The following is a 10493-nucleotide window of genomic DNA, read 5'->3' on the forward strand; positions in this document are numbered from 1 at the left end:
ACATTGGATGATACTTAGATATTCTATCTAATTGTTTTGTTTTTTACAGGGAAAGAAAAGAATTAAGGACATTTAACACCAGTCATCACTTCTTTGTGCTGGCGATTCAAATATATCACATACAACCGAACAGTGTACTCGTTTTTTATATACACTTTCTTGTCACTTTGTTGTTTGCAAGTAGAATATGATTAACAATTTCAATGTACAATAATTTCATCATATGAAGATATTCTAACAGATAAATATTTAGTTTCTTTGTTATTAATGTGTATGCTTTCGGCAAATAACTAATCCATGTAAGTGTTGGTTTTGCTCTAATTGCTTTTTCTTCAATTATAATACTACTAAATATTTCAACACATGTTCTATGTATTTACGACGTTTGATTGTGTATTGTTGTTATCAAAACAATACTAACTTCCCCAATCAAAAAGGTATTGAGCCTGATGTTTGAAATTAAATTAAGATTTCAGATATTACTCTAAAACATTTCTTTAAAAGGCTATTAAAAAAGGCAGCTGCAATCCATTGTTTACGTTATTTGAATTTGTAAGAACTGTCATTATTGATATAAGTAATTGATAATAATTAGCGAATAATTGATTTTATGAAATAGCACATATCAATTCGCTTAGTGACACGGTATATTCTGTGTACATCTCAGTTTTATCATATTATCAGCCTGGTACCTTTGATAGTGATTCACATCGTAAGCAATGATGTATTGCCTCTAGATTCAAGCTGAATACAACATTGTGTTTTTTTAAATAATAGATGTCCGCGAAATAAAAGAGAAAGGTTTCCGTTGTGAATGTATCTAAAAATAGATTTTTCAGATCTGAAACTAATGTCATGTTTGTTTGTCTTTTCTCTTACAATTCTTTCACACTTTGCAATAAATAGATGATTTTTTTTTGGCTTTTATTTGAAACTAAAAGAAAAAAAGTTAGAATTTAAAGGACCATTTGAACATCACGTTTTATTACTGTTTAAGACTGAGTACGCACTAAAGGACCTACAAAGTCTTTGAAACATTCAATATGACATTTATTTAATACTCAAGTGAGCTTATCTGAGACAGATAGACGAATACATGTAATACATTACATTATTTTAATAATTTCTTTTGTATGACATAAACCCCTATATTATCTTAGTAGTTTTGTCACATATCTATAGAAATACATCACTTGTGTTATTTACTGCTGAATACTTGCTTTGTTTCAATAAATTTGAATTTCAAATAGTTTACTTTATTTAAAGGTTATTATTGCACATATACAACGTTCACGGTTTATTTATCTTTCCTCCTTCGACTTGTGATGTTTTCTTTGGCCCCATTTGTGTTGGCAGCTTTTTTCAGATTGCTTAGTTCCTTTTGTCTACAATAATATACCAAATGTGTAAGCTTAAGGAACATTAGGATTATCCTAAGTTGCTCAGGTTTGTATCTACAAAACTAGGTCAAAGTACGGTCTTCAACACGCAGCCCTGGCTCACACTGAACAGCAAGCTATGAAGGACACAAAACATGACTGGTTTAAACCATTCAAACCGGAAAACCAACGGTGTAATATTTATATTACAGAGAAACACTTATGATTTCCTTTGCCGTATTTGGCACAACCTTTGGGAATTTAGGGTCCTCAATACTCTGCAACTTTGTACTTGTTTGGCTCTATAACTATTTTTATCTGAGCGTCATTGGTGAGTCTTGTGTAGAAAAAACGAGCGTCTGGCGTATTAATAATAAGCTTGGGACCTTTGATAACTATTTTCACCACTGGCTTGATGCCACTGCTGGTAGACGTTTCCTCCCCGAGGGTATAACCAGTCCAGTAGTCAGCACTTCGGTTTTGACATGAATATCACTAATATGGTCATGTTTGTGAATTTCCTATTTTCAAAAACACTAAGGATTTTCTCATCCCAAACATAGATTACCTTAACCCTAACCTTATTAGGCTCAACTTTTTGGAATTTTGGGTGCTCAATGCTCCCTTAAACTGAAAAGTAGACGAAACGCGCGTTTTGCGTCTTTAATAATAATAATTGTAAGCCTGAACCTTTGATATAATTATGAACTACATCAACAAACAAAAACTACTGAACACCAGATTTCTGACTCAGAACAGGTGCAAACAAATGCAGCAGGTTTAAACGTTCACCCTAACATTAAACAATAATTCCAATGAGTCAACTCTCAATCAAAGTCATAATTTTTAATAGTAAACCTGTAAAGGTCAAAGTACGATCTTCTACACGTAGCCCTAGCTGACACTGAACAGCAAGCTACCACACATGACTTGTTTAAACCATTCAAACCGACAAACCAACGGTCTAATTTACATAAAAAACTGAGAAACGAGAAACACTTATGAACCACATCAACAAACAACAACCACTAAACTAAGGTTTCGTTAAACAAATAAAGCGGGTTAAAATGTTTTAAGCCAGATCTATGATATACAGCCATCTTAGGTTGTACATTCCCAGTACAAAATCACTTCAAGTGAATAATTTATCAGCGATGTGTCCTTGCTTATTTTGACATTCCATAACCAAATTTGCTGCCAATAACGAATTATAATTTTGTCATTTCACTTTAATTAATAATTTAACCGAACCAAATCACGTTCAGATCTTGTTCATATCTCTTAGCTAATAGCCTTTAGTATATGTTTTGCAAAATCATATACTTCATTACCACAAAAATATAACACAATTAAAATTGGAAATGGTAAAAGCTGTACTGGACAATAGTTAATCCTCATTATTGAGTGATATACCGTGTACAATTAACAAATTATATTCGGTTACAATGTTAATGTCTTTAATAGGTTTGATTTCAAATGAATATATATGACTTCGCAATTGAATACAGCAATTTTAGCTCTTTGCTCTTGCTTATGTTTTCTTTATTTCTGGTTTTTATTTTTGCTTTCAGTTTACGGATTTTGTGTCATGAACGGATTCTCAATGTCTATTGTTTATCTACTATTTGTTTTTATACCCTTTCAATTTCAATACATGTAACAGTAAAGGTGAGATAAAACAATTGTATAAACATAGTTTTACATTATCCAGATTTGTTCTCTCTTGCTTGTTCTCAAATAAAATTAATGTTTAATGACATGCGTTCTGTTACGAACCATTGGATGAAAACAGCAACCACTATAACGTGCTGGACAATAAATCAAATCTGGACGAAGACAACCCTTGTTTATTAGAGTGTTTTCTTCGATACCCTTCGACGACTATGATCAAAGCAAATAAAAGACAGTTTCTACTTTCATGACAGTTCGATACGGCATGGTTTACAACATGTAAATCAAATTGTACGGATACTTGTTTGCATTTGTGTAAAACAAATAGACATACGGTGTTACTTTGCTAATAATACAAACTGCACATGTATTGAAAAATGTGGATACAAAATGTATCTATTCAATAATTGAAAGTCTGATATGATATACTAATGCGTCAACAACTGGTCGACATTCATTAATTTGGGATCTGACAACTACCGACGGCTCAACGGTGAAGCCGTTGATTTATATATATGTCAATTATACTGGGACAACTCGACTAGAATTACATCTTTAAATAAATCTTCTATACAGGACCCCGTCGATTCGTAAACATCTATTACTTCTGTTAAACCTACAAAACGTCGCATTTAGAAATGAACACTCTTGAACTATTGGAATGACTTCATAGCTAATTATACTAAATGTATAACAGTTTTAAATAAAGTTATTTCTTAGAATTTATAAGCAAAATGTTGGATTTGTGCGGATTGAAAATTAAGTCTTTGTATATGATTTTTTATTAATTGTTAGCTGCTTTGAACTAGCTGTCAGTAACTGCGAGTACTCACAGATCTGTACTTAGTGTCTTTTTCGTTGGGATGTACAAGTAATCGATATATTTAGTATTTGTATTTTTATCCTTCGAATGAAGTTTTTATTGTTCGTTATATCGTTGTACTGTTTCACAACTATCCCAGGATAGAGAAGGGTTGAGATCTCGCTAACATATTTACCCTTGCCACAATTTGCATGTATGTGGCTTTTTCATTTCAGGAGCCTGTTATTTAGTGGTTGTCGTTTGTTCATCTGTTGAATATTTGTTTTTTGTTCATTTTTTAGTACATAACTAAGGACGTTAGTTTTCTCCTTTGAATTTTTTACATTGTCATTTCGGGGCATGTATAGCTGACAATACTATATGGGTTTTGCTCATTGTTGGAGACCGAACGGTTACATATAGTTCTTAGTCATTTGGTCTCTTGTACTCGTGTTGAGAGGTTTCTCATTGGCATTCATACCCTGTTTTGACCTGTCTAGACTTGTCTGAACCTTCAAATGTAGTCTTGACTGGTGTAAATCAGTCCATCTAATTAAATTGATTATAGATCTAACAAAATATTCCAGTTTAGTTAGTAGATTGGTTCATTGCTGTGAAATTAAAGAATTTAATAATTAATAAAAAGAAAAAATCAGATAGTCACCTTTAATTATACAACTTTTTCAAATCAACTTGGTTTTTCTTAAAACTCTACAGCTATTTGAAGTATGTTTTGATCTTACAGAATTCTAGGATGTTTGGTAGTTTGATTAATTGCTTTCAAATTTGACGATTTAATTTAATTCTCTAATTTGATAGCAGTTGTGTCATACACACTTTATTTTTGCCATTTAAATCATTTCTTGGGATCTGACTTAAATGAAAGTAAATAACTATATAATCTGAAATAAACTTTTCCCTTTCATGTTGTGTGGCATAAAGTTTATGCATTCAAAAAATGTTATCAATGCAACTTAACAGCATTGAATGCCAAATTCAACGTCGTCTAGTGAACCGTATCACTGAGCATCGACATTATTACTCAGGCGCTTCCGGTTGTCCTACTGATAATCTCTTATAATTATAAAATGGTTCTCATCTTAAGTGGTTTTGTTTTAAAATTCATAAATATCGATTGTACATGTTGAGTGAGGCAACCTAAATAAACCATGCCTTTAACTTAATTGAATTGCAAAGTTGTTTTTTGTCTGACGAATAGTTTAAAAATGATAACAGAAAGAACTATTTTAGGAATGTGATTTTATTAGGAAATGGTTAAAGCTCTACTAGACAATAGCGAATCCTCATAACTGAATGATGTACCGTGTAAGGTTAACAATACATGGGTTAACAATGTCGTTAATAGTTTTGATTTCAAATATATGACTTTGTAATGGTGTACAACAATTTAAGCTTTTTGCTTTTGTGTGCGTTTTGTTTCTTCACTCACTTCCACGATTATGATCAAAGTCAGTTGTTTCTACTTCATGCAGTTCGATACGGCATAGTATCAAATACATCGACCTGTTGTTGGTGTATCTTTACTGATGAATTCTACGGAAGAAAATTATGTAAAGCTGTCAAAATATTATTAGCTATACAGTCATTTCAATAATTCAAGAGTGTTCATTTTCTAAATGCGACAGTATGAAGGTTCCAAGAAGTAAAAGGTGTTTACGAATCGACGAGGTCCTGTATATAAGAAGATGTAATTATAGTCGAGTTGTTTCAGACTTACTGAAATATTTATGATTCAGCGGATTTGCTGTTTGGTCGTCGGTAGCTGTCAGATCACATGTTGATAATGTTTTTAAGTATGATAAAATCTAAATTAGGGACTCTGTGGGATTTTTATAGGAGTATTTCGTAAGTAATATAAATGTATTATTTGAATGTACCCTATGGCAGAAGACATTTAACGTACATGTATATTGTTTCAGAAAATCATTTGACCTTTGACCCCTAGCACGTGTCGGACTTTGATGACAATACAATTTTTTCTGCCAAAATTTCTTCATCCTTAATGCCAACTGAATAAACATGTACAAAAAGTGTAAAAATGTTGATAACTTAGATACATTGTCTTTAAAACTATGTTGTCTGTTTACTGAAGCTTATGTTGTAGTTATCAGCTTTTTCAAATGACTTAAAAAGGGAATAAACAGAGAAAACAGTAATGAGATTGAAAAACTGAAGAAAAAAAAATTTGACTAAAACTGAACATATTTAGCAAGGCATTGGTTATTCTTTTATTACTTAAAGTATGTTTATGATTGTAACTGATTTGGTGGAAATGACAAAAAAAATAAGCATTTAAAACTGGAGAAGACAAAGGAGAAAAGGGGGAGGGAAAAAATGGGGCCGGGGGGGGGGGGGGGGGTGGGTACGGTCGGACCACTTTTTTTAACTTCTGATTTCGGAAACGAAGTATATCATCATAGGGATATTTGGATTTTATTTAATCGAAATCGGGATTTATGTGTATTTACGTCCAGTAAATCAGGGTTTTCATTTATCGGGTATTAGTATTGTAATACTGAAAAGTAACCCACCCAAAGCTTCTAACTTTAATCCCCAAAAATGTTTTTGATTTTGGCGTTACACAATCTTGTTTCTATGCAATCTACAAAGTTATAAAAATGTCAGTCACTGTGGCGGTGCATGCAGGGGCAGATCCAGTCAGTTTAAAAAGGTGGATACCCAAACTAGGACAAAAAGGGGAGTGTTGAGGGTTCCAACTATATGTTCCAATTCAAATGCATTAGTCGTCCAAAAAAATAGCGGGGTTTCAACTCCCATAACCCTCCCCTTGGATCCACCACTGCAGTGATCACCCATAACACAGAGCTAAATAGACTTTATAATAAAAAAAATGGCACTCATACCACATCATCCTACATCTATTGACATAGTATCCTGACTACAGACTAGTTCAACAAAAGTTGCAGAGAGATGAAGAGTGATAACGTGTACAATGCACTATCAAGTAACCGAGGAACATTGTTGCCTTTCTTTTTTAGCTCAAACTAGACAACTTATTTATGTTTCTTTTAAGTTTTTGAATATAGCGCAGTATCTGTGTATATATAATCTGTTTTAAACTAGACTATATTAATAAGATACAGGGAATCTGCACAACAGACACTCAGAATGGTTGCTTTGAACAGTGCACATTCATCAATCAATGTATTTTCCAAAAATATAAAAGCATGTAATTTTATCGGGATTTTGCGATATTGTCATAATAAGGCTCTGGAAATCGAGATGAACAAAAGTAAACTCGGGATTTAGGAACTGGACCCATCTCAACCCCAACCCAACATAATGGAGCAGGTCTTATAGCAGTGCAAAAGGAAAAAAAATAATATACATGCAATTTTAAATGCATTTACATTAGTCATATTTTAGGGCCTTTTGTAGAAGAGGGGCGAAAGATACCAGAGAAACATTCAAAGTCAAAAATCGAAAATAAACTGACAAATATCAATTGACCAGTATGAGCCAGTATTGACCACTTGCGGAGTATAATTGTCTGGGGCGGTAAATACCGGTAAATACAGGGGGTGGTATTTACCGCCCAATCTTGACGCCATGGCTAAACATGAAAAAGATAAACAGACAAACAATCGTACACATGACACAACATAAAATACTTAAGAATAAGCAACACGAACACCATCAAAAACTGGGGTGATTTCAGGTGCTCCGGAATAGTAAGTATATCCTACTCCACATGTGGCACCCGTCTTGTTGCTCATGTTATAACAAATCCAGTGAATTGTCCAATTCGGAGGTCACATTTATGAAAGGGAAGAGGATTGTAGCTTACTGTTCAGTGTCGGCCTACTTCGGCTCCGTGTTGAAGACCGTACTTAGATCTATAATGGTTTTTTCTTTTTTGCAAATTGTGACTTGGATGGAGAGTTGTCTCATTGGCACTCATACAACATGTTCTTATACCTATTGATCGTGAATGCCATGTTTGCCAAGAAAAGATTAAATCATACTAAAAGATCAAGAATAAAATGCTTTATTTTGGGTATTTTTTTTCGTTGGCTTTATATAACAAGTACAAAGACAGGACAAAATAATTTTTCAAAATGTTCTAAATTAAGACTGAATAAAAAAAGTTCCTTCATCAAACAGCTAGTTCCATCTTATTGCTCAGCAGTTGTTTCACAACCTGAAAGTATAAAATAGTAGAAATAACAACCATTTGTTCTATACCTATATGTTTTAACAAACATGTAAACCCTTTTTCATTTTATATATAATCATTATAATATTAAAAAAAAAGGAGTATAGTCCTTGCAATGAATATGAGATCGGTTGATAAATGCCCAGTGGCAAATATTTCATTATAGTCAGGAGGATCAAAGATATAGATTGGTTAATTAATGCCCAGTCGCAAATATTTCATTATATTCAGGAGGATCAAAGATATAGATTGATTAATTAATCTCAGTGACAAATAATTCATTACATTAAGGAGGATCAAAAATATAGATTGGTTGATTAATGTCAAGTGGCAGTATTTCATTATATTCAGGAGGATGCAAAACATATAGATCTGATGAATGCAAAATTTAAAAACAATTTCCAGTATTGTTTTCTGTAGTTGCAAACTGATATGATGTAACTTTGTCAATATTCCCATGTATTTGATTAACCTACTTTCATAAATATGTTAACATACTAAAAATATTTCAGACATTTTAAAATCCTGTTTATATGTATGTACCTTGTATAATTATGATTTTTTTTGCTTATGTGCCTGGCTTTATCATGTTTGGTTGAGTACATGCTGATTTTATGTTGTCAATTGGCCTGAGGTTTGCTTGTGAGAGAACAAGAACATAACTCATGAGTCATTGCAAGGATTTTTTTTTAATTCAGAAAGCATATATCAGTTTCAATCTAATGCATTATAATTAAATTAAGTCTCCATCTCAAATAATTTATCATACTCAAATATATTGAAACAATGAATTATCGATATCAAATTGCAACAAATGGACGATCCCGCTAACATATTTAACACCGCCACCGTTCTGTATGTATGTGCCTGTCCCAAGTCAGGAGCCTGTTATTCAGTAGTTGTCGTTTGTTTATGGCTTACATGATTGAATTTGTTCATTTTGTACACAAATTAGGTCGTTAGTTTTCTCGTTTAATTACATTGTCTTTTCAAGGCCCTTTACAGCTTTTCTATGTGGTATGGGCTTTGCTCATTGTTGAAGGCTATACAGTGACCTATAGTTGTTAATTTCTGTGTCTCTTAACTTAGTGTGGACAATTGTCTCATTGGCAATCATACCACATTTTCCTTTTTATAATAAATATTTTTACAATATTTGAACTACAAATCAAATTAAAAAAAAATCTTTCTATTATTAATTAAAGGGCCCTTCAGTACATATTAATTACAAACAAGAAAATAATAATAAAAAAATACTACTTAATTGTTATTTGACTATTTACATAATTATATTATTTTTCTCTGATTTGCCTAGCAAATAATATAAACATTACAGCCTTCTGTCATTTAACTATATAATACAGTTCATAGGGAATTATATTATGTCAGTTAAAAGTATATAGAACTATATAGCTTATTTGTCCTGCCAACTCTGTATGAAGCTCTTTTTATCTATTATCCCGCATAGTGCCTCAGAAGTTTTACCTGGAAAGGGAATTAACCCTTATATCTAAATTACAAACCAACAGAAATTCTAGACAGCGATTATAATTATCCTCGAGTGATCAGTGTGAAGAGTACATTACTATAGTTTTCTTCGTGATGAAATTGAAACACAGTATTAAATAAAAAATAATTGTTAATCACCGATATAAAAAGTTGTAAAATAGGAAGACACTTCTACGGAGCGCCGATTTTATTATTCGATCTAATCTGAATCCAATCAGAAAATATTTCATGTGCTTTTGTGTAACGTCGTGAACGTTCATGGCTATATTTATTCTCCTTTTCTTAGACGAAACATACCATCTTTACCAGGATCGCGCCTTGCTCATGTAGAACAGATCAACACATATCCAACATGATTTCACGGAGAAAATATTCTAGATTTTGGAAAAGTATGGATCCCCCCGTTATTTTTAGAAATAACACTTATTATTTGGCAAAAACATAAAAATATGTCGTTAAAAACTGACGTTTACGGCAACTCTTATCGTAGTTCAAAGATTTGCTGCAAGCTTATATACACGTTGAATTCGAAATAAAAGATTATTACTGAATTTAAAAGCGCAGATACTGTAGTTTCTCAAGCTATTTTTATTTATTTTTTAGAGTGAGGGAAATGTTGTTCATTTTGCAGTTACAAAAACGTTGCAAATGCAAAAAATGCAATGCGGCAGATATAGGTTTTTTAACGTGACGTTCCAACAGAGTCCCTAATCTAATGCACTGACATACGCATTTCAATTGTTGAATAGAAATTGACATGAATTACTTATGTCATTATTGATGCAGCATAAATTATTAGCTATATCTATTTGTTTCACACAAGTGCACACGAGAGGACTGTAGTATTCGTACAATTTGATTAACATGTTGTAAACAATGGCGTATCGAACTGCGTGTACATAGAAACAACTGTCGTTGATCATAATCGTGGACG

General features: G+C 32.5%; 1 long non-coding RNA gene across 1 annotated transcript; it reads right to left on the minus strand.

Annotated features, from left to right (window-relative positions):
• Positions 1–7866: 7866 nt before the first annotated feature.
• On the minus strand, positions 7867–9367 carry LOC143074517 (uncharacterized). The gene is made up of 2 exons (XR_012977905.1): positions 8594–9367; positions 7867–8035 (listed from the first exon to the last, which is right to left on the minus strand). It is a non-coding gene; the product is annotated as an uncharacterized LOC143074517 (long non-coding RNA).
• Positions 9368–10493: the final 1126 nt, after the last annotated feature.

The sequence above is a fragment of the Mytilus galloprovincialis genome, chromosome 5 (assembly GCF_965363235.1).
Source record: "Mytilus galloprovincialis chromosome 5, xbMytGall1.hap1.1, whole genome shotgun sequence".
Classification (NCBI taxonomy): Eukaryota; Metazoa; Mollusca; class Bivalvia; order Mytilida; family Mytilidae; genus Mytilus; species Mytilus galloprovincialis.